This window comes from Triturus cristatus, chromosome 11 (genome assembly GCF_964204655.1).
Source record: "Triturus cristatus chromosome 11, aTriCri1.1, whole genome shotgun sequence".
In the NCBI taxonomy this organism is placed as follows: domain Eukaryota; kingdom Metazoa; phylum Chordata; class Amphibia; order Caudata; family Salamandridae; genus Triturus; species Triturus cristatus.
The window spans coordinates 652904238-652929484 of NC_140594.1; the positions used below are offsets into that span (position 1 = coordinate 652904238).

The 25247-nt window shown below is 43.7% G+C and overlaps 1 protein-coding gene across 1 annotated transcript in view; it reads left to right on the plus strand.

Moving 5' to 3' along the window:
* Window positions 1-25247, plus strand: part of D2HGDH (D-2-hydroxyglutarate dehydrogenase) — a 595031-nt gene that overhangs the window by 1030 nt on the left and 568754 nt on the right. The window lies entirely within an intron of this gene.

The window sequence follows — 25247 nt, forward strand, 5'->3', positions numbered from 1 at the left end:
ACATTGCCTCAGTTCCAGGCTGCGGTCGGTGGCGCTTCACTTCCTCATACTGAAAGTAAAGCTCTCGGGACTCACCCTTAATTCACTCCTGAACAGCGATGGCCTCCTCCCTCAGCTCTTCTATCACTGCGTGCTTTGTAGTGTTACTCGGAACGTCAGCGCGTTCTTCATTTGTTGTCAATGCTGAGCGCGGACGGCAACAAAGCAGAAGTATTTTAACTCCCAATAACAACACGTTTTGTTCTCGGTTATTGGCTGCTCTGAATCAAGCACCACATGATCTCGACCAGTCGGGTGATTTCACAAGACCGGGCAACTCCGAGAACGAGAAGCATTTGAGCGAGGCTGCTGTTGTGGTGCGTCGGACTGCGACTTCCCCGCACCACCATGAGCCCGGCGCGGGTCCTATGGGCAGTGGGCTTGGCGTGCTGCATGGGTGAGTTCTGTTTTTTCTGTGAGTTTTTCTGGGGTTTGTTCGTGTGGGGGATAGGTGGCTCAGGATACCTGAGGCAGTACAAAAACCCAATGGAACAGGAGTGTGTCAGGTTAATACTGACTTTATTTAAATAATTTTACTTTCCATGATTTTCTGTGCCTGATAGCTTCTGAAGAGTTTGTCTCACAGACTAGCTGACACGAACGGGCGGCGCCTTTGAGGAACAAACCATGCAATCGGTGCCGCCACTTTTCTTTTTTTTAATTATACTTGTGGCACTCCACAAAAGCGCTTGCATTTGCAGGCTGTTTCTCACCCTCCCAGCTTGTTTTCTCACTTGCAGCGTTGTTGTTGTTGTACTGCCCCCTCCTGCTGTCTGTCATCTGTTTTTTCTCAAGAGTCAAAAAAAATAAATAAGTGAATTCCAGTTCGTGATTGAGAAACTGCTTTACGGAGGCATCATCATGCTAGCGATCCCTGTAAAGTTCTAAGGATGTGATTGCTGAGAATCATTTCAAATCCTTCCGTTGCAAGGATATGTGAGTTAAATTAGAAACTAAAAATCAACATCACATATGTTGCACAAAAAATACCGGTAAGTAATGCATCTGAAATAATAAATCCTTTTCTAATTCAGCTTTCACCAGCGATTTTAGTATGTAGGTAAATCCAAGCAGTGTTTCGTGCCCATTGCCGATTAACATCAGATTAAAAAGAATGTACGAACGAAAAGTACTAATAATACCAGTATTTAATAATGAGTGCAGACCACAATATCAGTAAAATTAAAGATTAATAGCTAAACTATTTAAACCACAACATCCGTAGTAAAAAAAATGCAGGCTAGTAAGAAATGCTGATACAAACCATCACACCTTTGTCTCTAGGGCGTTTCTTGGAATCTCCTCACTGTGAGATAAACACTGTTGAAAGCTACATGTACCCCTATTGCACTTTTTTTTTCTTCCTGCTCCTGGCTTATTTATCCGCCAGAAGAACTGAGGCTTTTGCAACCGATGGAAGCTCTCAACAAGGTTAACAAGCATTGGCATAGCCAATAGGTCTCGCCTTTGGGACCTTATAAGTGTTTAGCTATGCAACAGTTGTATAACTAAACACTTATAAGGTCCCAAAAGCGAGACCTATTGGCTTTGCCAATGCTTGTTTTAAAAATAGTATCATAGTTCACTCACACAGTTATGTGATCTGCATGGTACCCGTTTTTTGAAGCAGGCACATTAACCCACCGTGCTACTTTACGATGAGTCAAATGGCTAGTAGACAGACTTCTGAAATTACACTAGTGGGAACATTAATCTCCAGAGTTATCTTGATATTTTTATTGTTGCTTGAAAACTACCTGATGCACAAGAAAGTTCATAGGCTTTTAAACCAAAAATTATTTGTAAACACAGCGCCCCCTACCAAAATCAACGTTAGGAGCAGCTGCTCCAGTCACACCGCCCTAAAGCCTGTCCTGCTCCCCAGCAGTGAGGCAGGAAAAGCATTGCCAGAAATGGGGTGCAAACTGATCTCATACCCATCAAATGAGCAAGTGGTTTGGCGTGATAAATCCCCCCACATTCCAGCAAGTAAAACAAGTTAACAGATTTCTTGTAGAGGATTTAAGTCAGAATAGACTTCTCCCCTGAGAATTTTTTGAACATTTTTGAATCAAATTTGCTATAACACCTCAGACCCTTATGGGCATTCATGAATTATTCCAGTACTTTCATGGTGCACCAGGGAAGCCTGGCCTTTCCTAGGAGTAGAACTAGTTTTTTAGGTCTCGCCTGAGCCAGCGCATGTACTGCTCTGGCGAGACTTTTAGTAAGGGCTGCAAAAAAATGCTACCACACGCGTTTGGTGGCCTAGAGCTTGCGTTCACGCGAGCGGGCGTGCGCTTACGAGCACATGCGCCATCTCGCAGGCACCCTTACAGCCGCGATTTCTTTCACTTTTGCGGCGCCGCGATTACTTTCACTTTTGCGGCGCCGTCATCTGTCTTTCCTCTAGCTATGGTAGCTGGCACCCGATTTTGCATGGCGCACTTAGTAGTCCTTCTTATGCCACAGTATTAAAAACAAATTCTTGTGCATCCACCAAAAAGCAAAATTTGTAGACTGTTAGAAGCCAGTCTTCACTTCTGGTGGGAGGCTGTCAATTTCTATTTTTAATAAGAGTAAAAGCTCCGCTTTTGAAACCACGTGCTGGCAAAGCCCAGAGTGCGGCATTCAGTGCGCAAACTTTAGAAAGTGTCACATCTCCAGCTACAATACTCTTCTGTTTTTTACACCACACCCCACAAACTTAAGATGCCATTAAATTATGAATATCGTGAAGGATGAACGTCTGCAGCTACAGGATACTTCCATTTTTACAACCACAAGGTGGCAATCCCAGAGTGCTCTAAGTTATGCAAGTCTTGAACGGAATATCATGTCCAGCTACAGGAGCCTTCTGTTTTTAAAACACCTAGCGTCCGTTTAAAGGGCCCAAAAAAATAGTTTTTCTAAATTGTGCAAAGACCTCAAAATTAGGATTCGCAAATTATGCAAAACTTCAAAGGCGTAACATGTCCAGCTACGGGACTCTACTAGTTTAAAAACACAGGGCACAAGGTCAAATGCCGCATACCTTATGCAGACCGTCGAAAGTGTGATGTTTACAGCTATGAGAGTCTTCTATTTTTTAAAACAAACATTAGGTGCCGCATACATTGTGCAAACTTTGAAAGAGTAACGTCTGCAGCTGCAAGATTTATACACCCCATTATGGCAAATCATAAAAGGGTTGTTTTATTTTGAAAACCACAGCTCGCAGGCTTAGAGTGCTGATTAACTTTTAAAACCAGCGCTCGCAGGTTTACAGTGCTGTCTTACAGGTTTGTTATATTTTTAAAACCATAGCTCACAAGCTTAGAGTGCTGCATAACAGGGCTATTTTTTAAATCCACTGCTCGTAAGGTAGGGGTGCTGCTTTACAAGTTTGTTATATTGGTTCACAAGCAGAGTGTCGCGTAAATTATGCAAATACTTGAATGACTGACTTCCACAGCTACAAGATTGTTCAATTTTTAAAGCCGCAGCTCTCACGCTTTGCGTGCGCATACATTACGCTAATACTTGAAAGAGTAACAACACCCACAGCTACAGGAATGTTTTATTTTTTAAACGCAGCTCGCTCGGTTAGCTTGCCGCATAAATTATGCACAATTTCAGGAACCTCTATGTAGTTCCCTGTTGTTATAAGTAGAGCCCTGTTCCTTCTCAAGGTGCACGGTCTCTGGGAGAAGGAACAGAGTACTATCAGTGCTTCTCCGGCCTGTCTTTTGCAGCGGGAGCCAGCCTGTGTTCTTAGGGGGTGTTAGCGTTGCATTTGAGTCACGACCCCTATATTAGGCTCAAATATTGCGCCCAGAGTGTTCATTGAATAGAAAGCAGCTTTTACACTGCTCATGTATGGGCACACACTATGTGCACAAAAATCTGCGCATGTTTGCAGGTATCTGGACTTTTGTTTCTGAGTCTCTGTATCTCTGTGTGTCTACATAGCGTGCTATTTGCCGAAAAAGCGCTTCAACTCCTTATCAGGGGTTGCAAGCACTATATAAATGCAAAGCTTTTTCCCTCTTCTATCCCTGCACTGTCCTTCATAATCCAAATAACTGACTAACATATCCACCACTCACATTACTTTCATATTTCACTATACTAATGTACGACTAATCATTTATGGGTTCGGGAGTAGCATGCTACTCACCAAATGTGCTTCGACGCCTCGTATATGAATGCAATTACAATACATCCGTGGGCGTGTATTTATCCTCCAGTTTGTGTCTCAGTTATGCGTTTGTATGGTTGCGGGTCCGCATGCGCGTTTCTGTGTATACTGGGTGTTCTCAGGAGGGTAACATTGGGACTCACAACATACAGTTGGCCTTGTAGGGACACTTTAGTTTGAGGTGGTGGGGGGGGGGGGTCAGATGTATTTGAATGGTTCAATTGATAATATACTTTGATCATCCTATTTCTTGCGACAGATGCTGTGGAATATTGTATATTCTGTTCTCTTAACATTTTATCTTGCAACGCTTGAATCTTTTAATGATTGTACGGTGGTTACCAACCAAGAATAAGCAATAAATAAAATAAATATTAGAATACTAGTCTTTTCCGAAAAGAAAGGGTGACGCGCCTCTGCCCCGTGGATGGGATTCGGGCATTGTAAGGCGCTGCCGCTGCTACCAGGGCCTTTGTTTCGGTTTCGCGCTGCAGGTTTCACTTCCACGCTTATTCTGACAGCCCACGCAGGCGGTGCTGGTGTGTAAAAAAACACCGAAAGACCATCTTAAGAACGCAGGGAGGAGAGACTTAGAGCAAGCATTGACATTGAGAAGTTTGTGTGTGGCAGAATGAAGCAAACTACCATAATTTTTTTTGGGGGGGGGGGGGGGCGGAGGTGGGAGCATGATGAAAATCTGAAAAAAGGTATTATTCGTAGTGTTGTCATGGCCCTCCTATACTGGCAAGAGCAGTCGGGCACCCAGCAACAGAATCCTTATGCATTGGCATAGCCAATAGGTCTCGCTTTTGTGACCTTATAAGTGTTTAGTTATGCAGCACACTATCCTTGGTGCAACAACATCAATCGTTGCATGGCTAAACACTTATAAGGTCTCAAAAGCGAGACCTATTGGCTATGCCAATGCTTGTTTTCAAATGTATTAAGTCAGTATTACTTCCACTATACCAAGGTAATCATTTTTTCATGGGTGAGCCTAGGAGTACATTCAATATGATAGTGTCAGAAATGTACCATGGATACTTTAGCCATAGCAATGGGTACCTTACTAAATTCCCTCGTTTAGACAAGGGTCAGAATTTTGCCATTGACACCCCCTATAAAATGAGTAAGGTAATCTTATGACAATAGTTACCTCAAATATCAGTTCCAACATTTTCCGAGGGATTTACCCCATAGGCTAAGAATTAAGTGCATCATGTCAGGGCCTTTGGCCAGGCGTGATGGCGTGTGTTCTGTGTCTCTGCCGCTGGGTATGACTAGGCTAGCTGCTTTCTCAGACAGTTTAAGTCCCCACAGCCAATGATGGTGCCTTAATGAAAGCTTGTTAGGGCCTGCAGTTTGCCATAGGCAGCACCTCCTATCCGGATTCTTTTAGTGCCCTTGCCCAGAAGGCAAGAATAACCTCCAGTATTCTGGACCAGCAGCACACTTGCATGAATAACACACATTCACTGACATGCACATTTTCACTATATCTCTTGCACCGTTTAGTACGTTTGTACTCTGTCACACTCACACACAGACACTCTCCCACTCATACTACCATTAGTCAATCTGCTTTTATTGTGTTAGAAAAGCTTGCCTTACTGCTTCTGCATACATGCATTGCCTTTTAGTGACGCTTAATAAAAACATATTCTCTATAAGCTATTCAAAAATAATAATATATAGCCTTGTCAATGTTTGCTACAAGTATGATGTGAATGAAAAGTACACTTTCTTAAAATAGCTGTACCAGGCTTATATTTAGTTTCATGAGTGGATCAAGCAGTTACAGTGTTGGAAATGAACTTATCCACCTTCTAACAGGTATTATCACAGCATCCAACTGAGCTTATGAAATGCTTGACGACTCCTGCAACCATGGATTTTATCCAGTAACACTTTGCATTTTGGGGTTTTTGAGACCCAACTTATAATGTAAAAAAAAACCTACAGGTCCTGGAATGAAGCATTGTGGTCAATGGAAAGCCAGGAATAGCTGAAGGTTTCACACGATCCTCAATCCATCACCATACCCCAAAGCCTCAGCTCTGGTCTCCCTTTGTGCCATCCCACATTCTCAGTGCCATTGTTGCTGATGGAATTAAGTAGGCATCTAGAATCATGGAAGGAGCAGGTATTCTGTGTGTGCCATTGTAGAAATATGTGTATACTCACGAGAGTTGTGTAATTTTTATATGTGCAGAGTAAGAGGTGTGCTCATGTAAGTGTTGGTGAATAGTGTGGGTGAGTGCAGAGTGAGCGGTGCAAGTGCAGGGTGAAAAATGTGCTGATGTGATTGTCGGGTGAGCTGAATAAATGCAATGTGAGATGAGGGCCCGAGTGAGTGTCGGGTGAGAGGAATGCATACAAGAGGAGTGAGTGCAGGGTGGTGTGAGTGGTGGTAATGCAGGGTGAGTGGTGTGCTTGTGTATGGTGACGGGTGAGCGGCAAGAGTGAAGTGTGATCTGTGAGAGTGACTGGTGAGTGCATTGTGAGAGGAGTTAGTGCAGAGTGGGTGGTGTGTCCCTATGAGGTCCGGCAGTGATTGTCCCAATGTACAGGCAGGATGAACAGAGTGTCTGTATGAATCCAGGCTGAGAGGTTTGTCTGTGTGAGTGCAGGGTGAGAGGAGGAAGTGCAGGATGAGAGCTGTGACTCCAGGGTGAGTGCTGTGTTTGTTTGCGTGGTGTGAGTACAGGGGCAGTGCTGTGCACATGTGAGTGAAGGGTGAGCTGTGTGAGTGACAGGAGTGCCTATGTGAGTGCACTGGTGGCGATGTGACAGTGTGAGAGTAGGGTGAGAGGAGTGACTGCCGGGTGAATGATGTGACGTATTGTATTGTAATTGCATTTGTATAGCGCTTACTACCCCTGATGAGGAGTCAAATCGCTTTTTTCGGCGAATAGCACGCTACTCCGGGACCCATAGAGGATTAGTGTTGAATTAGTATAGTGAAACATGCAAGTAAATTTTAAGTGGTGGATAGGTTAGTCAGTTATTTGGATTCGGAAGGATAGCAGAAAGATAGAAGAGGAAAAAAGGTTTGTATTTATATAGCGCTTGTTACCCCTGATGGGATGTTGAAGCACGCTGCTCCGGAAACCCATAAAGAATTAGTTGTGAATTAGTATGGTGGAATATGAAAGCAATTTGAATGGTGAATATTAGTCCGTTATTTGGAGTGAGAAGGATAGCGGAGTGATAGAAGGGGAAGAAAGGTTTGCATTCATATAGCACCTGTTACCCTTGATGGGTTTTGAAGCGCTTTTCTGGCAAGTAGCACGCTACTCCAGAACTCATAAAGGATTTGTGTTGAAAATTAGTGTTGTGAAATATGAAGTAATTTGAGTGGTGGATATGTTATTGAGTTATCTGGATAGAGAAGGGTAGGTGGCGGGATTGAAGAGGGAAAGAGGTTTGTATTTATATAGCGCTTGCTACCCCTGATGGGGTTTTGAAGCGCTTTTTTGACAAGTAGCATGCTACTCTGGAACCCATAAGGATTAGTGTTGAATTAGTATGGTGAAACATGGAATTAATTTGAGTGGTGGGTATGTTAGTCAGTTATTTGGATTGAGAAGGGTTGGGGAGGGGTAGAAAAGGGGAAAAAAGGTTTGCATTTGTATAGCGCTTGTAACCCTGATGAGGTGTTTGTTGGGGTTCTTACCGCGTTCGGGTTCTTTGCACGGAACCTGGAATGAAGGTTCCGTGCAGGGAATGTGGAGCGGTCGGGGTTGGCAGTTGCTGCCGGGGAATCAGAGTGTCTGGACCTGAATAAAGAAGCTCTACTCACAACGCCGTATCTTCTTTTCATTGGCGACGGGCTGGTCCGGCTCTCGGTTCCCCCCTTCATCGGTCCTGTGGTTCCGTTTCTGCCTGCACTGCTGTTGTAACGGCGGGAATTCGAGAAAATTGAGCGTCGTCGAGCTTTGGATTGCCGGATTTGAAGTCTCCCTCCGCTGCTTTCTCTGCTGCTCTTCCTCCAGATTTGATTTCATCGTCGGCGGTGAGAGTGTTTGTTTCCTTCCCCTTTTGGTGTTGCTCGGCGCGTAGATCGGCGCGCGGCGTAAGCGCGAGCGTCACGCTCTGACGTCCCTCGCCTGGTTGTGTACAGTAACCTTGGCAACTGGATGTTCTGAAGCATGCGCTTTAGATAAAGGCTGTGCTTGGAGTTCAGCGTTATTCTTGCAGTTTTTTTTGTTGTTGAGATGGCATATGGAGCAATATTTTGCATATGGAGCAATATTATGGAGGAATAGTTTTACCCACAATTCTTTAATCTTGGGGAAATATACAGTCTTGTTCACGGGAAAGCACTTTTGCTTGTGCAGGAATGACTATATACAGTTATATGCACATTTAATCATCCTTAAGCTCAAGAGAGCATCTCTGAAGTTTAACTAGTGTATTATATATTTTTTCTTTTTCTTTTCTCTCGCTAAAAGACACTTTTTTGTAGCAGTTGAAGGATTCCTAAGTGGCATTTGCAGCATAGTGTTAATCTTAGTGGCAGCAACTCACCCACGCAAGATTGACAATGGATAATATTACTGCTCCACCTCCATTTTTACAGTTACCTGGTCCTCCTCCTATGCTATGGCCACAATGGAAGGCCACCTTTGAGGCTTATTTGGAGGCAATCGATGGTGACACTTTCACATCCAAGAAAAAGAAGGCCTTACTAATGTACAATGTAGGTGCTGAGGCAAGGTCAATTTTGCAAACTTTACCTCTGGAGTCGGTGTGGACGTGCACCAGTGGTGGTGAAGATGGGGATGCACTAATTGTCGATGACTATGCTTCTCTGGTAAAAACTCTTGATAAAAGATTTAATCCCAAGCGCAATGTAGTTCTGGAACGGCACAAATTTTTACAGCGTGCGCAGATGCCTGGTGAATCCATTGATGACTTTGTTGCTGCTCTCAGAATTTTGGCTCTCAAATGTAATTATAGAGAATTTCGTGATGAAATAATTCGTGATCAGCTAATTGAGCGTACTTGTGACAAGAAAGTCCAACAGAAGCTTTTATCCTCTGATGATCCTGATCTTGAGACTGCTCTTATCTTAGCAAAGAGTGTTGAGCATTCTCAACTCTGCATGAAAGAGTTAAATACACCTTTATCGTCATCTGAAACCATTTCTGCATCTCAGGTCAAGCTGGTCACCACAAAAGCTTCTGTTAAACCAGCCAAGAGTAGTAACGTCAATGCTTCCCGGACACCATCTGTGTCCAATTTCCCCAAGGCGAGAGTTGAACAACATCCTTCGTGTTATCGTTGTGGTAGCACCTCTCATCTGGGAAACTTCAAGTTTTGTTATGCCATAAATCAGACTTGTTTCAAGTGCGGGAAGAAAGGACACTTAGCACGGATGTGCAAGGCAACTGTACCGCAGAGGGTACCTCCTCGTACTGTGAGGGCCATAGAAGAGGACTGCGTGTATGAGGATGATGAGCGCTACGAATTATTAATGTTGTCTTCATCATCTATACAAGAAGAAGGGGTTGTAGAGATAGCTTCTATCGGAGAGGGTCAAAGAAGGAAAAGTCCTGTGTGTATTATAAATGTGAACGGGAATGGCATGAAGTTTCTTGCTGATTCCGGTTCCCCTTTTACTCTGGTTAATGTCAAGGATTTTAAAGGTTTGGGCAGTATTCCGGTAGTCAACTCCTGTATAAGAATTTTTGCGTATGGTGGCAAAAGAGTGAAGGTACTAGGCAAATTCAAAGGAAAGTTAGAATTCAAGGGTGAGTGTATTTTCGGTACTATATTCATAGTGGAAGAAGGGGCGAATTTGTTAGGATGGCATGAACAAGGCGAACTTGGGATCATCCTTGATCCTAATCACGCCGACATGGTGCTGTCCAAACGGGAGGCTATACAATACTATGCTAGTCTTTCAGAAGCTCCTCCTGTACATACTATCACGACGGATGTGTGTGTTGAGAATGATTGGATTAAAAGTTATCCTGAGGTTTTTAGTGGGAAGTTGGGCAAACTTAAGGGTTTTCAGCACCGCATTGTCCTCAGAGATGGTGTAACGGCTGTGGCGCACAAGGCACGGAAAGTACCACTCAGTATGCGTGGTGAATTGAGGCTTGAGTTAGAACGGTTATGCGCATTGGGGGTGATCGAAGCTATTGAAGGGTCTGAGTGGTTGTCACCCATTGTTTTAGCGCGTAAGGCCGATAAGTCCCTTAGGATGTGTGTGGACTTGCGCGATCTGAATGCGTGCATCTGGGTGGATCGACAACCTCTACCCAACATTAATGAGATGTTGTCGACTTTGGAGGGTGCCAAATATTTTACTTCTCTTGACATATCTTCTGCATACCACCAGGTCGAACTGTGCAAGGACTCCAGACATCTTACGTCATTTGTGACTCCTGATGGAGCTTTCCGATATTTACGCATGCCGTTTGGGTTGGCATCAGCTTCCGCAGTGTTCCAGCGTCTCATGGGAAACTTGTTCAGGAACACTGTGGGAGTGGTGTTTTTCCAGGATGACATTCTTATTCACGGGAAGACCATACAGGAGCACGATGTCAGAGTTAAACACGTTTTGGACATAGTCAAATCTAGTGGTCTGACGTTAAGAAGGGATAAATGTAAGTTTCTGCAAGATGGGGTAGATTACCTTGGTCACCATATCTCTGCTAAGGGTGTAGAACCAAAGATGAAGTTACTGGATGCCATTAAGGATGCACCTGAACCTATAAACAAAGACCAGTTACGCTCTTTTCTGGGGCTAGTTGAATATTACGCTAAATTTGTACCCAACTTTTCAGACAGAACTGTATGTTTGCGTAGTCTTCTTAAGAAAAATGTGAAGTATACCTGGTCTGAGCAATGTGCGTCTGATTTTAGGTTACTCAAGGAGGCAATAGTACAGGCACAGCCACTTAAACTTTTTGACATCAATGACAAGTGCATTGTCACAACCGACGCCAGCAATGTGGGTCTAGGTGCTGTTTTAATGCAGAGGAGATCGGACAATAGGGAAGAAATTATTGCTTTTGCATCCAGAACACTTCGTGGTGCTGAAGGAACCTATTCTACCATCGAAAAGGAAGCGTTGGCGCTATGGTGGGGTGTACAGTATTTCCGTAATTTTCTGTGGGGTAACAATTTTATTCTCAGAACTGATCATAAACCTTTGGTAGACCTGTTTACCACCAAAGGTGGTGGTAGAGCTACACCTCGCATTGCTAAATGGCAGTACAGACTAAATGAGTTCAATTATTGCCTTGAGTATGTTGCTGGTGTGAAGAACTGTGTGGCTGACTGTTTGTCCAGGCTGCCTCTTTCTGGAAGTGTTACTGAACCTGCTATTGACTTTGTGGAAATGGTGTGTGCGGTCAGTACTGTTGCTGATACGGGAGCTGCCTTATCTGAAGGGGATTGGAAACTGGCCATTTCTGAAGATGTGGAGCTTTGCAGGGTAGTTGATTTGGTAATTCAGGGTTGGCCCAACAGTACTGCTATTCCTGAGGAATTGATTCCCTATTCGAGAATTAGTGACGAGTTGTCCCTGGTTGATGGGATTTTGCGCAGGGGTGGGTTGCTGGTTGTTCCCTTGTCATTACGCAAGAAAGTTTTAGACCTAGCCCATGAAGGTCATTTGGGTATTCGAGCTATGAAGCGGAGGGTGAGAGAAGATTTTTGGTGGCCAGGTGTTGATAGGTCCATCGAGCATTGTGTCAGGGATTGTGGTGCGTGTGTGCTGAGTGACAAATCTCAGGTAACCTGTCCGTCCTCCGTCAGTCCCGTTGCAGTCAAGGAGATACCGTGGTTTAAACTGGCTTTTGATGTGGCTGGTCCATTCAGTGGCTTAGGGGTTTCTCCTAAATACGTGTTAGTTTTGATTGACTATATGTCCAAGTGGCCGGAAGTTAAATTTGTGGATGGTATCAACTCAAGTGTGATTATTAAATTTCTGATGGAGGTTTTCCTTCGGGAGGGATTTCCGGAAGAATTGGTGACAGACAATGGTACGCAGTTGGTGTCTACTGAGATGCAAAGTTTTCTGAGCAAGCATGGCATCAGACACACACTTACCTCCCTTTACCATCCACGTAGTAATGGGTTGGTTGAGCGTTTTAATCGTGTCATCAAGGAACAATTACAGTTGGCCTCTGTTAATGGTTTTGATTGGAAGGTTGTGATTTCGGATGTGTTGTGGGCTATGAGGACAACTCCACACTGTAGTACTGGAATGTCTCCATTTTCCTTGTTAAGGGGGAGAGTTGCGGGTTCAAAGCTTAACAAGGATTGGATGCTAAGGAAGGCAGTGGATCCTCTAAGGTTGGGTGCGGTGGTGGATGTTAGAGCTGCCACTCAAGCCAGGTATGGTTCAGATTGTCCTAAGCAGTCTTCTGTGTGTGAAGGGGATTGGGTAAGGATTAAGAAACCTGTTTTTGTTCGTAAGGGTTTCTCTCGGTTTTCTGCTCCTGTTAAGGTCAGTAAGGTGAGAGATCATGTGGTTGTTCTGGAGAATGGCAAGGTCTGGAATAAGTCTGCTGTTTCTGTGGTGCCTAAGTCCAAGGTGGAGTTCGTGAAAACCAAATTTGGTGTTGATACTCAGGGTACAATTCTACCTTCCAGCACTGATACGCATGGTGGTTGCACTTCAGAAAGCAATCTTGCTCCTCAGCAGGGTCCTTTGAGAACTAAGTTTCTTCCTGCCAGAACCAGGTCATCTCCTGTTAAGTTACAGGATTATGTTAGATTTTGACTTTCTGTATTTTGTGATTGATGTGTTTACATGTGGGTGTGTTCGTTTATAGGTAATTGTGGTTTGTGTTTTTTTGTGAAGGAAGGGGGGTGTGTTGGGGTTCTTACCGCGTTCGGGTTCTTTGCACGGAACCTGGAATGAAGGTTCCGTGCAGGGAATGTGGAGCGGTCGGGGTTGGCAGTTGCTGCCGGGGAATCAGAGTGTCTGGACCTGAATAAAGAAGCTCTACTCACAACGCCGTATCTTCTTTTCAGTGTTGAAACGCTTTATTGGCGAGTAGCACGCTATTCTGGAACCCATAAAGGATATGTGGTGTTAGTATAGTGGAATATGGAATTTGATAAGTGAACATGTTAGTCTGTTATTTTGATTGAAAAGGATGGTGGAGGGATAGAAGAGTGAAGGATGTTTTCTTTTTTTTTTCTTTTTTAGGTCATTGCAGTAGGAGGAGGCTTTTGGCTGAGTAAAAAGGGATTTTGGAGGGCAAGAGCCAGAGGGAAGAGTTTAGAAAGGTTTGTTTTGGGGGTTCGGTATAGTAAAAGAGGTGTCAGATGATGCAAGGAGGGGTAGAGTAGTAGAGAGTCTAGAAATGGTTATTTTAGGGATCATAGTTGTGGTATGGGGTTTGGGATAAATGAGAGAGTAAATGTATAGGGTGAGAGATAGGAAAGTGCATTGGAAAGAGTAGTAGAAAGTAGTTTGAGAGGAGTCAGAAAGTTGGGCTAGAAGATATATTGAGAGAAGTATAGGCTGAGAAATAGGGTAGTGCATTGGAAATACCAAATTAGAAGAAAGTGATACATATATAGATCCATAAGTACATTGAAAGTATATAGATGCATAAAGGAGGTGACTATATGTAGATTAAAGATATTGATAGAGGTACAGGATGAGAAATAGGGTAGTGAATTGGATATGCTTTTTCAGGAGAAAAGTAACCGACACACAGATCCAAGTACATGGAGGTACATAGATGCACAATGTAAGCAAGTGCATGTAGACCAAAGATGATTTATTTTTTCAACATAATTATTGTACATGTTTATACAAAGCAATACACAAAGATAGGTACATATCTATAGTGTAAATAAATGCTTATATACAGAGGGATATACTGTAAATTTCTGTTTGCGTATGGTGCTTATGTGGGTAAGAGCCAATTCTTGGGTAGTATTCTGAAGATAAGGTGGTTGTCGGTGGATGTTATGTTGGGGGGGTAAAGAGTTCCATAGTTTGGCTGCTTGGACAGAGAAGGATGTGCCACCCATGTTTTTTTTCTTGTATCTTGGGATTTTGAGGCGAGATGCCCCTTTAGAGCGGAGGTTCTTTTGTTGAATGTGTTTGCTGATTTTATTCCTGATGAAGAGTGGTCCCATTCCATGTATTGCTTTGTGGGTGATACAAAGTAGCTTGAACGTGGATCTCCTGGCAACCGGTAACCAATGCAGGACTTTCAAGCCAGGTGAGAAGTGGTCTTGCGGTTTGATATGCAAGAGTAGTCTGGCAGCCGAGTTCTGAATCAGTTGTAGTCTTTTCGTGGTTATTAAAGGTGATCCGTGGTAAAGGCTATTGCGTAATCGAGTTTGGACAGAACAAGGGAGATGATAGCTTGGACTTTTTGTGGAAATCCTAAATGAGAGAAAATCCGTTGCAGCGTTTTTATAGTGACAAAGCTTGATCTTGCTAGTTTGTCCACTAGGGGCAATTTTTTATATGTAATAATGTGTAAACACTTTCACTAAGAGATCGATGCCCAGTGTGAATAAAACACTGTGTGCAACAAATATCTTTTGTCTTAGTTTTGCGTTTGAACTTATGTTTTGAACCATATGAATTTTGTGCATTGTATTATCGCATTCTGGGACCACTGTTCCTACGTACAGTTTGTCCACTTGGGCATTCATCAACAGCTTGGAGTCCATGGTCATTCCGAGGTTTCTTACTTTCTTCGATACTTAAGGCAGTGATCCCAATTCAATAGGCCAGGCGGCAAGCGGGTCATAATGTTTCCAATCGCACACGTGAGTATTTCCGTTTTGGAAGCATTCAATTTGAGATGCCTCCAAGTCATCCACTGATCCACGGCGCTGAGACAACTGAAAATTGGGGATTTTCCAGTGTCTTTGGGGCGTTCCATTTGAAGGAGTATTTGCGTGTCATCTGCATAGTTATGGCACGTGAGGTGAAATTGATTGATCAGTTCTGGTAATGACTTCATGTAGATGTTGAAAAGCATGAGCGAGATGAATAGATCCTTGAGGGACCCCTGCTTTTGTGGAGTATGGTTTGGACGAGAAAGGTGGGGTATGGATGACATTAGTTCTGTTTCGAAGGTAGGACGCAATCCAGTCTAGAGCAGTTCCCTCTATGCCGGCTTCATATAGTCTTTGTTTCAGAGTGTCATGGTCAACCGTGTCAAAGGCAGCAGAGAGGTCCAAGAGGAGTAGCGCAGCAACCCTGTTGCGGTCTACTGTATTCTTCAGGTCATCCCAGATGGCAAGGAGGGAAGATTCAGTGCCTCTTCCCGGACGGAATCCTGTTTGGAAGTCTGAAAGTATATCATTCTCTTCAATGAATTGTGACATCTGGGCGAACGCTGCTCTTTCTATCAGTTTGCCCAGGAAAGGTCCATTTGTAATGGGTCTGTAGTTGTCAGGGTTCAGCGGGTCCAAGTTTGTTTTCTTCAGTAAAGGGCGTATGTGGGACTTCTTGAGTTCTTCTGGAAATATTCCGGTAGTTAAGGATTCGTTGATGATTCTTCTTACTGGAGTGACAGCAGAAGTTGTTAAAAGAATTGTCTTGAAAGTTTGTGGTGGACAGGGGTCAGAAGGGCTGCCGGCAGGCCTGCTTGCTTTGACCAGGTCCATAAATTCTTCGTGTGTGATGTGTTGGAAGAAACGTAGAGGCTGGGTTAGAGTATTCTTGGATTCTTGTTTAGTACTAGAGTTAGTGCTGGTGCTTTGTTTCTGTTTTAAGTACGAGTCCATTGTGTCTGCATATGAGTTTGGGTGCTAGTGAAAGTGCAGAGTGGGAGGAATGAATGCATGGTGAGTGATGTGCTTTTTTGAGTGAGACTGCAGAGAGAGCAGTGAGAGTGACACATGAGTGCAGGGTGAGAAGTGTGCTCGTGTAAGTGCAGGGTGAAAAGCGTGAGTGGTATGAGGTCAGTGTGACCACTGTGAGTGCAGTGTGAGCTCTCTTGAGTGTAGGGTGAGCGGTGAAAGTGACAGTGAAAGTGACAAGTAAGTGGTGTGTTGTGCGTGCAGGGTGAGCAGTGTGCTTATGAGTGGGGTAAGAGGAGGGTAAATGGCGTGAGTGCTTGGTGAGCATTGTGAGTGCAGTGCGATCACTGTGAGTGCAGTGGGGGGAACATGAAAGTGAAGGGTGAGCTGTGAAAATGAGGCGGGAGTTGTCTGAATGCAGGTTGTATTCCCGGAAACCTGGAGTAACTCAGCATTGTATTGACGGCTGGCATAGGGTTTCAGATACAGGTTATACTATTGCTATTATTGTATTAATCAGGGATGGAGGAAATAAATAATGTGCTGATCTTGCAACAAACTTTCAGTTTCTCCAACAAACTTTCAGTTTCTCGATTAGAGTTGCCAACTGATCGGATTTATACCGGCACCACAGGTATTTCAGTGTCCCAGCCTGTACGAAAATATGCAAAATCACCTGAAGGCAGTAATTTTAGCACTTATTTGTGCATAATGCAAACAGCAAACATAAATACCACTTTTAAATGTGTTCTAGGGCTCCATTAATGATCCATGACTAATAATTAAAGGGAACAAAAGCAGAAAAGTCGTGTTACAAATGAATACATACCATTTTATTTAAAGTCCTATTTAGTGTCAAGGAGAGGCCTTTGCAAACTCCTTAAACAACAACAAATGGTCAGTATTTTTCTCTAGGAAAGGTGACATTCATACTCGTGAGATGCCTTTTCATGAAATGTCTCTCCCACTGTGGCAAAAAAACAATTACAATTGTAAGGAATAGGCAGAGTGGGGACCCAGGGGTTCTAGAACCAGTAAAAAAACACAAAGCATCACTAACCAGTTTACAAAGGCATGTAAACGGCCTTTTAAAGACCTGTGAAAAACGTGGGTGTGGTGGAGATAAGACTCCAGACACTGCCCAGCTGAGCCCACAGCACCTCAAGCTGCTGCAACCTGGCCATGGACACACGATGGAGGGGGCTAAAGCCCTTTTGGCCCACTGGGCGTTTTACACCTGCCTGCCTGTAGTAGCACCTCTAGGGCGACCACCGGAAATGGAAACAAATTCTGGACAGTAAAGGTAAAAATTAAGAATATAGGGTCAAAATATTAAAATTAAAGCTAAGAAGCCAATTTATAGGCACCTCTTAGAAGGAGTCTATAATCGATCTACGTTACAAGAACTTGTATTTACTATATTTTAAATAGCACTATTTATTCACCGTGCTCTGTATGTGATTACCTATAGGAATATCTTAATCAGGTGGTCCATTGTGTGCTTGTTAAATGATATATTGGTGCCCTTGGCACAAAATCAAGAGATCCACCCACAAACCAGAATCTACTCAAATAGCGACATTTTGATGATGTTTTTGAATATTTTAAAACTCGTATCAAAAAACTTTGGCGACATTGAAGTAAGGGATTTTTCACCTGCTAGTTAAGGCAAGTTAAACAAAAACATTGTGTTCCCCGTGCCCACTGTTAGGTGTCAAACACAAAAACGATAAAGAGAGATAGGACAGGAGCATGTACAACAATATGAAAAATCCCTCGCAGGTAATCCGTGGTCATCATACCGTAAATTTGCCAAATAGGTAAACACTATGTGCTGCATAGTGCATTGTTATCTACTGTGTGTTGTTGCCCCACCAACTACACAGAGCACCACCACCACACAACACAGTGCACCACTACCCTCAGGACATTCAATTACATCCTGAGGCCCACTGCACAGCCACCCTCAGTACAGTGCACCACCAACTGCAGTAAAGTGCACTCTCACTAGGGCCATTGGAATTATGCGGCAGGGGAGGACCATATTATGCGGCAGGGTTGACTAAATTATGCAGCAATTAAAAAGGCAAATTATGTAGTGTAATGCAACTTATTTTGAGATGGAACTGCTTCATTATTTACCTCTTTTTTTTTTGCACATGGTACACAATCTTGGCAAAAATCTGACATCATTAGTACCAGTTTAGCAATGAAGTACTGTAACATACAACTGAAAGATGACAGAATAACATTTATGAAGGGCCTTCTGTTGCCCACGACCACGTGTCACCGCGTTTTTACCATCTTTTGATCCGATCGAGCTAGAATTTATTTTGTTAAAATCTGCTGATTGCCCTGCCTCTGGACCCCTTAGTACTTCTATCCGGGGAGGTTTGGGAGGATCCTGTCTACCCATACACCCCTCGAGCAAGTTGCTCACCTTTCCTCACCCGCAACAAGGCTAACCATAGCTCACACCTGGAAGGATGCTCTGCTGCCTTGTCTTGCTCTGTGGTGGACTATCTATGCTATGGAACGATTGACTGCAGTACTTACAGACACAATGTATAAGTCTGAAATTACTTGGCTGCCCTTTATGTTAAGAGTGATAGGGCAAGTGTGAACCCAACCACCACTATGCCTACTATTGTACAGTGAGCTCATATGGGGGGACTTTCGTCACCTGACAGCGAAGTCGAGGGGGAAGGTGATTGGCTGTTGCGACAGGGTCTGGCACTGCTGTCCCTGTGTAACGACAATCTACTCGCTTAATGGTTTTTTTCATATAATGTATTGCCTTGTCTGATAATGTGATGATGTCGCCCTTCTGGTTAATGTCCTTTTCCTTTATTCCCTGGTGCAGTGATCACCCTGCATTCCGCCCCAACCTCAACCCCACCACTTAACCATACTCCCTTGTTTGTGTTTTAATTCCCTTACTCTTTATTGGGCATCAGTAGAGGTTTAAAAAAAATCTGACGATTATGCAGTTGATGACGGATTAATTGGTAAATCTAGCAACTCCATAGTTATGCAGAAAACACCACCACCACAGAAGTACACAATTCTGACCATCACTAACTGCACAGGGTCAGTTAGGGCTCTGGTCCAGAAATTGAGGGCAAGACCAGGCCAACATTTGTGTTACAGCAGAGGGCTTACCTCAAACATCTAAGCTCACTCATTTGTGCCAAACACAAACCAGGCTGGGTGAGGTGCAGGATCCTGCCAAGGGCTGACCCTGAAGAGGTTGTCAGAAAATGGCAATATTTAAAAAGTGCAGCACAGGTTGCTCAACCTGCGCCCTCCAGAACAAGAGACAGTAAGGTAGCTCCCATTGTCAAGTGTTATATGGAAAGACAGAGAGCAACAAAAAGAAATATAATATAAATAAAGTCCTTCTATTCAGGTAGGATATTTAGAGCTGCGTGACAGACCTGGTAATGCTGAGACTGGGTAAGACTATGTAACGTATCAAATTAGACAGACTGCAAGTTTCTATCTATGGGTGCGACATTAGGACAACAAGTAACTGTGTTTGAAAATGTTTCTCCATGATATGCCACAGTGGACAGCGATGTTCTGATGGTGCTATATGAAATGGGGGGCAGCAGTGAAGATTATATTGTGGGGTGGCTGGTGGCTTTGCTAAAGGGAATGAGAAATTTCCTAGCTACCGTAAAGGCAAATTTCAATTCTAATGAGGATATGGAGATGAAGATTATGCTTAACCACTCTTTACTTTTCTTACAGCAGTCTTAATAAAAATTGACATCTCCTATGAACATAATGTAAAGCCACAAACATGACCAATCCAACCAACAATTTCGTTCATAAGAGTACATAACGTCATCATCCTCCATTAGACCTTTTTCTTTGTGAGAATGGTAGCATCAGGATCTCTTCCACAGGATCTTTCCAAACCTGATTGTTTCTCCTCATAGCTTACAAAAACCAGAAGACAGGTTAACCTACCGTCCGCAGGTGGCAACATATTGTATACAGTAGTCATAATCTTAAAACTAACTGTTTGGACTCAAATTGTAACACAATTAATATTAGACTGATAAGCACGAACAAAAATAAGTATGCTGACATAGATCCTGACCTCCTTCCCAACACTGGTAGGGCTCTGCAGAGAGAAGGGTAAGGGATAACCTTTGCTTCCGTGTCGTTAATGAAATTTAATTTTTCCTTTATGTTAGGTAGGTAATTTGTAATTCTATGTCAGGACCGGAGGTTCGATTATGCGTGTTTAAAACCTACTTACCACCACAGAAGCCAATTGAGAGACTGGCTTGAAATAACATTTCTTAAACATGGATTCGGAACACCAGTCTCCAGTTTGTAAGATATCTTCCAGTTTAACACCTAAGGTGTAAGCCTTAAAGGGCATCACACTCCTGGCTGAATGAGCACAAAACATCGAAATGTCAATACCTGCCTCTTGCATTACCAATCTCACCCATCTAGTCATAATGGGCGAGGAGACCACTTGATGCGGTTTTGTAATGGCAATTAACAACTGTTTCACCCCTCTGTGCCGCAATTCATGGAGATACACTCAAACTTTTTCAAACAGCACAACACGCGTAGTTTGGGCGAATCCAGAAAAACTGGGTACAGCATGTTGGTTTTTGTGCATTGTAAATACTAAACATCACTTAATCCAGAGAAAACCACCTACCAGTTAGGTCCGAAGCACAGACATCTGATACACTTTTGCATGATAAAAGGCACAGCAGCATGGTTAGTTTAGTAAATAGCTGCTTCCTATAAAGATCAGAATTGTTTGGCTAGCTCATAAACAAGCGGAGCACTTTGTTCACACCCCATATCTGGGTAAATGTAGGTTTTGGGGGGGATAGACAGTTATACTTTTCATTAGTTTACGTATTAAAGAACGTGAACTAACTGGCTTACTGGTAACTGGAATGTGTCCAGCCAAGATTTCAGATTGGAAGGAATTGATAGTGGAATATACCCTACCTTCCTTCTCCAATGCTGCCAGAAAATGTAGAACGTGTACAATCTCAGAGTCCGCAGGATCTAAGACTTGTTCCAGACACCAACTGCTCCAGGCAGAGCATGCCAATTTGTAGCCTTTTTGCACCATAACAGAGGAAACTGATCCCAAAAAGCCTGGTATGGCCCATTTTTGCCAGAGATTCTCCATGCCATCAGGGTCAGCAGATTGTCCTTGATAATCAAGTGGATTTCTCCTCCTGCTTCCTGTAAGATTCCCTGAAATGTTGAAAGGATCAGAGGACAGTCGTTCGAAATCGCGAATAAAAGTGGGAACCAAGCTTGAGACTCCGAGAGCGGCATCACATGGATCATTTCCGCTCCTTGACATCTGGTCTGAGTCACTATCCTAGTGATCATTATGAAAGAGGAAAAGGCGTAATTCAACCCCTTGCTCCAATCCTGAAGGAATGTGTCCACCTCGGTGGCTTCGGGATCCGGTCTCCAGGTGAAGATCTGGGATACCTGCACATTCAATATCAAGGCAAATAGATCCCTGACGGGGCTGTTCTATCTGTGCCATAGAAGAATAAAGACCTGTGGAGGCTGCATCCAGTCGCTGGAATCCATCAAGACGCGTAAGTTCCAGTCCACCACTGTGATGGAACTACCCGGGAGGTGGATCGCTGACACTCAAATTACCTTCTCCAGGCAGTAATGCCAAAAGTCTTTGGCGATCTTTGCCAGAGTCTTGGATCTTGTACCCTCAGCTTGTTAACATATAAATGTAAATTTGTAAATGTAAATTGATACTTGTATAGCGCACTACTCACCCGCAAGGGTCTCAAGGCGCTTGTACGAATACCGCTGTGGAACCCATCCTGGCTTTCCCTGTGAGGTGTCCACTCCTGGGCACCCCCAAGGTGGAGGCCAGGCATCCTTAGCGTTGTGGGGGCCGTTGTGGAGATTAAGCAAGCTATTGCCCAGAGTTGCAGAGTGGGACTCCATGATTGGAATAGGCACCGAGGTGAGAATTGTCAGGTCCGTGGAATTTTGAGCCCAAGACCCGCCGAGGCGGGGAATTGAACCCTGGTCCCGGGCCAGATCTCTGCATCAGGGTCTGCCGCTCTAACCATTGAGCCACACTTCTCCACCTTGTTATCTGTTTATGCACCAATCACTTTAACATAAAAAAGACTCAGTGTATAAAAAAATTGGCCAGTTTGCACCAATCATGTCTACGCATGAAGCAATTTAAGAAAGCAAGTTTTTTAAGGACTAATGTATTTGGTGAATTTGCACTGTCCGGTTTTACATCTTGACGCACCAGCAACTTGGCGAACTCCCTTGCTTCCAATTAATTCAAGTTAGGATCGATACTCTCGACACAAGTCTCCTGAGAACATCACAACAGGAATGAGCTAAGCACCTACTACTCTAACTCCTTGTTTGCATACTGATTATCTTTAGCGCATTGTATATGGCACAAAAAGCACATAGCCGGATGTGTTTTTTACATGTTTTTAATTCTACTTTCTCACTCCTAATTGTAATCTTTTAATTAACTGTACCATAAAATTAGCTACTTACTTACTGAGGCCCTTTTACAGGACATTTTTAGACCACAGTAGTATTTAACCGAACTAAGCTAGTCCTCTACTGATGGGGGAACCGTACCGGCCCCCTTTTTACAGATTTCCCTTCTGGTCAGTAAAATCAAAGAAAATAGCAATGAGGCGTGTTCCTTGCGTAGCTGAGCATAAATATCTTTATCCAATCCAAGTACTATCAAGGAGCGGCTTACCTTGATTTCATGACCAAGAATTTCGGTTAGACCTTGCTTACTTTCTCTCAATAAGAACTTGGGGCTGGGCAGTTCATAATCATGTGCCTATCGTCTGCCTCCTTCCCGCCACACTTCTTGCACGCCTGCTACCCAGCAATTTTGGTTAAGCCCTGTGAATGGTAAACAAATGATTTTTCTTTAATGGTGTGGCCTTAACTGTTGAATAAAGCAGAGACAAAGATGTACTCCAAACTTGATCATTGATTACCCCTGGTAGATCCTACTCCCAGTGTTGGGAAGAGGGGGGCTACCCTTCTATCCAATGCAGTGATAAATGTCCAGTACCACTGGGATACTTCTTTTTTAGGTCTCGCCTTGCTATCGCGTAAGCGATCGCAAAGCGCGACTATTGTAAGGGGCTCCCAAAAGTGCTCCGAAAAGCGGATTGCATGGCGAGCACGCGCACAATCACGCGCATCGTGCCACCATCCAACCATTTGGCATCGCACTTCAAAGGGTCCGCTCCCCCGCCTGGAATGCGCTCCCCCGCCCCCGCCAAGCGCGCGCGCCACGCTCCACCAGGCTTGTTTAATTTAACTACTTAATTCCATTGACAAACACAGCTCTCAAATTTCCCTGGCCCATGTGTGAGAAGCACAGCAAGGCCAGGATTTTGCTTTGCATTTTTTAAATTTTTTATAAAGCGCAAACTCGACCCAGAGGTATTGGAACGCTTTACACAAGCACCATTTGCATGACACGAATTCACATTTTTATAGGCACTGGGAGATTAAATGATTTGCCCAGAATCCTCGAACATGGTTCCACATTTCAAAAGTCGGCAGCTCCGGTCCTAACGCCACATCCTCTCCCCGAGAGATCTGCATTCTGGGGGGGTAGTCCTGTTATTCCATTGTAAAAGCAGGACGACTCCCAGAATACAAAGTAACATACCAGGCTTGCGTGAGGTACTCATGCATTGACATGGGAAACATGAGAGTTCTGCGAATTCTCTTAATACCGGGCCATCAATTTCGCATCTTTCGCCACTTTGACACTTTCCAAAAAGTGTTTTTTTGATCAAATGATCAGCTTTTTATGAAACACTTATCCTCCTCTCAAACTCTAAGCATTCTAAATTTTAGAAAGACACGAGGAACGATCTCGAGACATTTGCTCAGGATCACACCATTTGACAGAATTCAGCAAATCCCCATGCTCCTTCTTATGCTAATTCTAAAGCCAGCATTTTCTCTCGGCAGCTGCCCTTTCTGGATATCTGGCTTGTTTTCTGCATTGATTATTGCTGCACGCAGAGCTGTGTGCACGGATGAAAAATACTTCTAAGACCTAAACAAACACGTCCTGCCTCGACTGCTTAACTAGAGACCCAGTGGGGAAAAGACGCTTTGGGAACAGTCTGTAATACTCTGTAAATGGACTTCTGTTGAACTCATTTCCCTTTACCTTATAAGCGAAAGGAGAAGCCCGCCTTGGCAGACCGCCCATAAGTAGAAAATAGATCTCACGAACAGACAAAAGCTATGCTTGACACCATAAGAGAGTCCAAGCTTCTTAACCAACTGTTGCATTCTGGTACTTGTAGCTTCAGTTTTACCATGGGCTCAAAATTCTCACTTTGCAAAGTCGCCCAAAGAAGCCGTTGCCGTTGCCAGAGACAAGCCTGTTGTGCGGCTTGAGCCCTGGCTTGTCTTTTTTTGGTAGGCAGGAGAGATTAAGTGAATTGCCCAGAATCACAGGATTTGGACGCGACCCCGAGGCTCGAACTTTGGTTTCCAGCACCAAAGTTGGCAGCTTTAGCCGTCAGACCACATCTCTCCCTCTTTACCATTGCCTGAATCTATTTAATAATATTTTCATTTTTAATTCTAAATACCTGCTCATGGACAAATGGTAACTGGTCACAGTTTAAGATAGACCTGTCAATTTCTTTTAGTGTACAAATGTTATTGCATCGTAGTCTTTCTATTATATCAGTAGCCATGCAGCCAGTGGTGCTGACGAAGGGTGTGGAGTTGGGGGTGCACTCTTTCGGCAGAGATGCCACGTCATTTGCAGCGATATCCCCGATTATCTTTAATTAACCTTCGTTTCTTTTGTAACTTTTGAAATTATCTTAATGTGTAGCTCAGTGAATAGTGGTGAGTTTTTTTTTTTTGCATATCTATATAGCGCAAACTCGACCCGAAGGTATTGGAGCGCTTTACACGCGCACCGTATTTACATTACACATTCGGGCGCGGGGAGATTAAGTGATTTGCCCAGGATCACAGGATGTGGACGCGACCCCGAGGCTCGAACCCTGGTTTCCAGCACCAAAGTCGGCAGTCTAGCGGACGGACCACATCCCCTCCCTGGTGCTTGACACAAGGCGCTTAATAGATGGAAAGCTACAGTTTTTATCAGATAAGATCGTAAAGTGCTAGCCCAATAAAAATAAATAATTTAAAAAAACGTACGAGACTTCAAAGTCATATTCATGTTCACCCAAAAGAGTTGCACTTCTTAAAC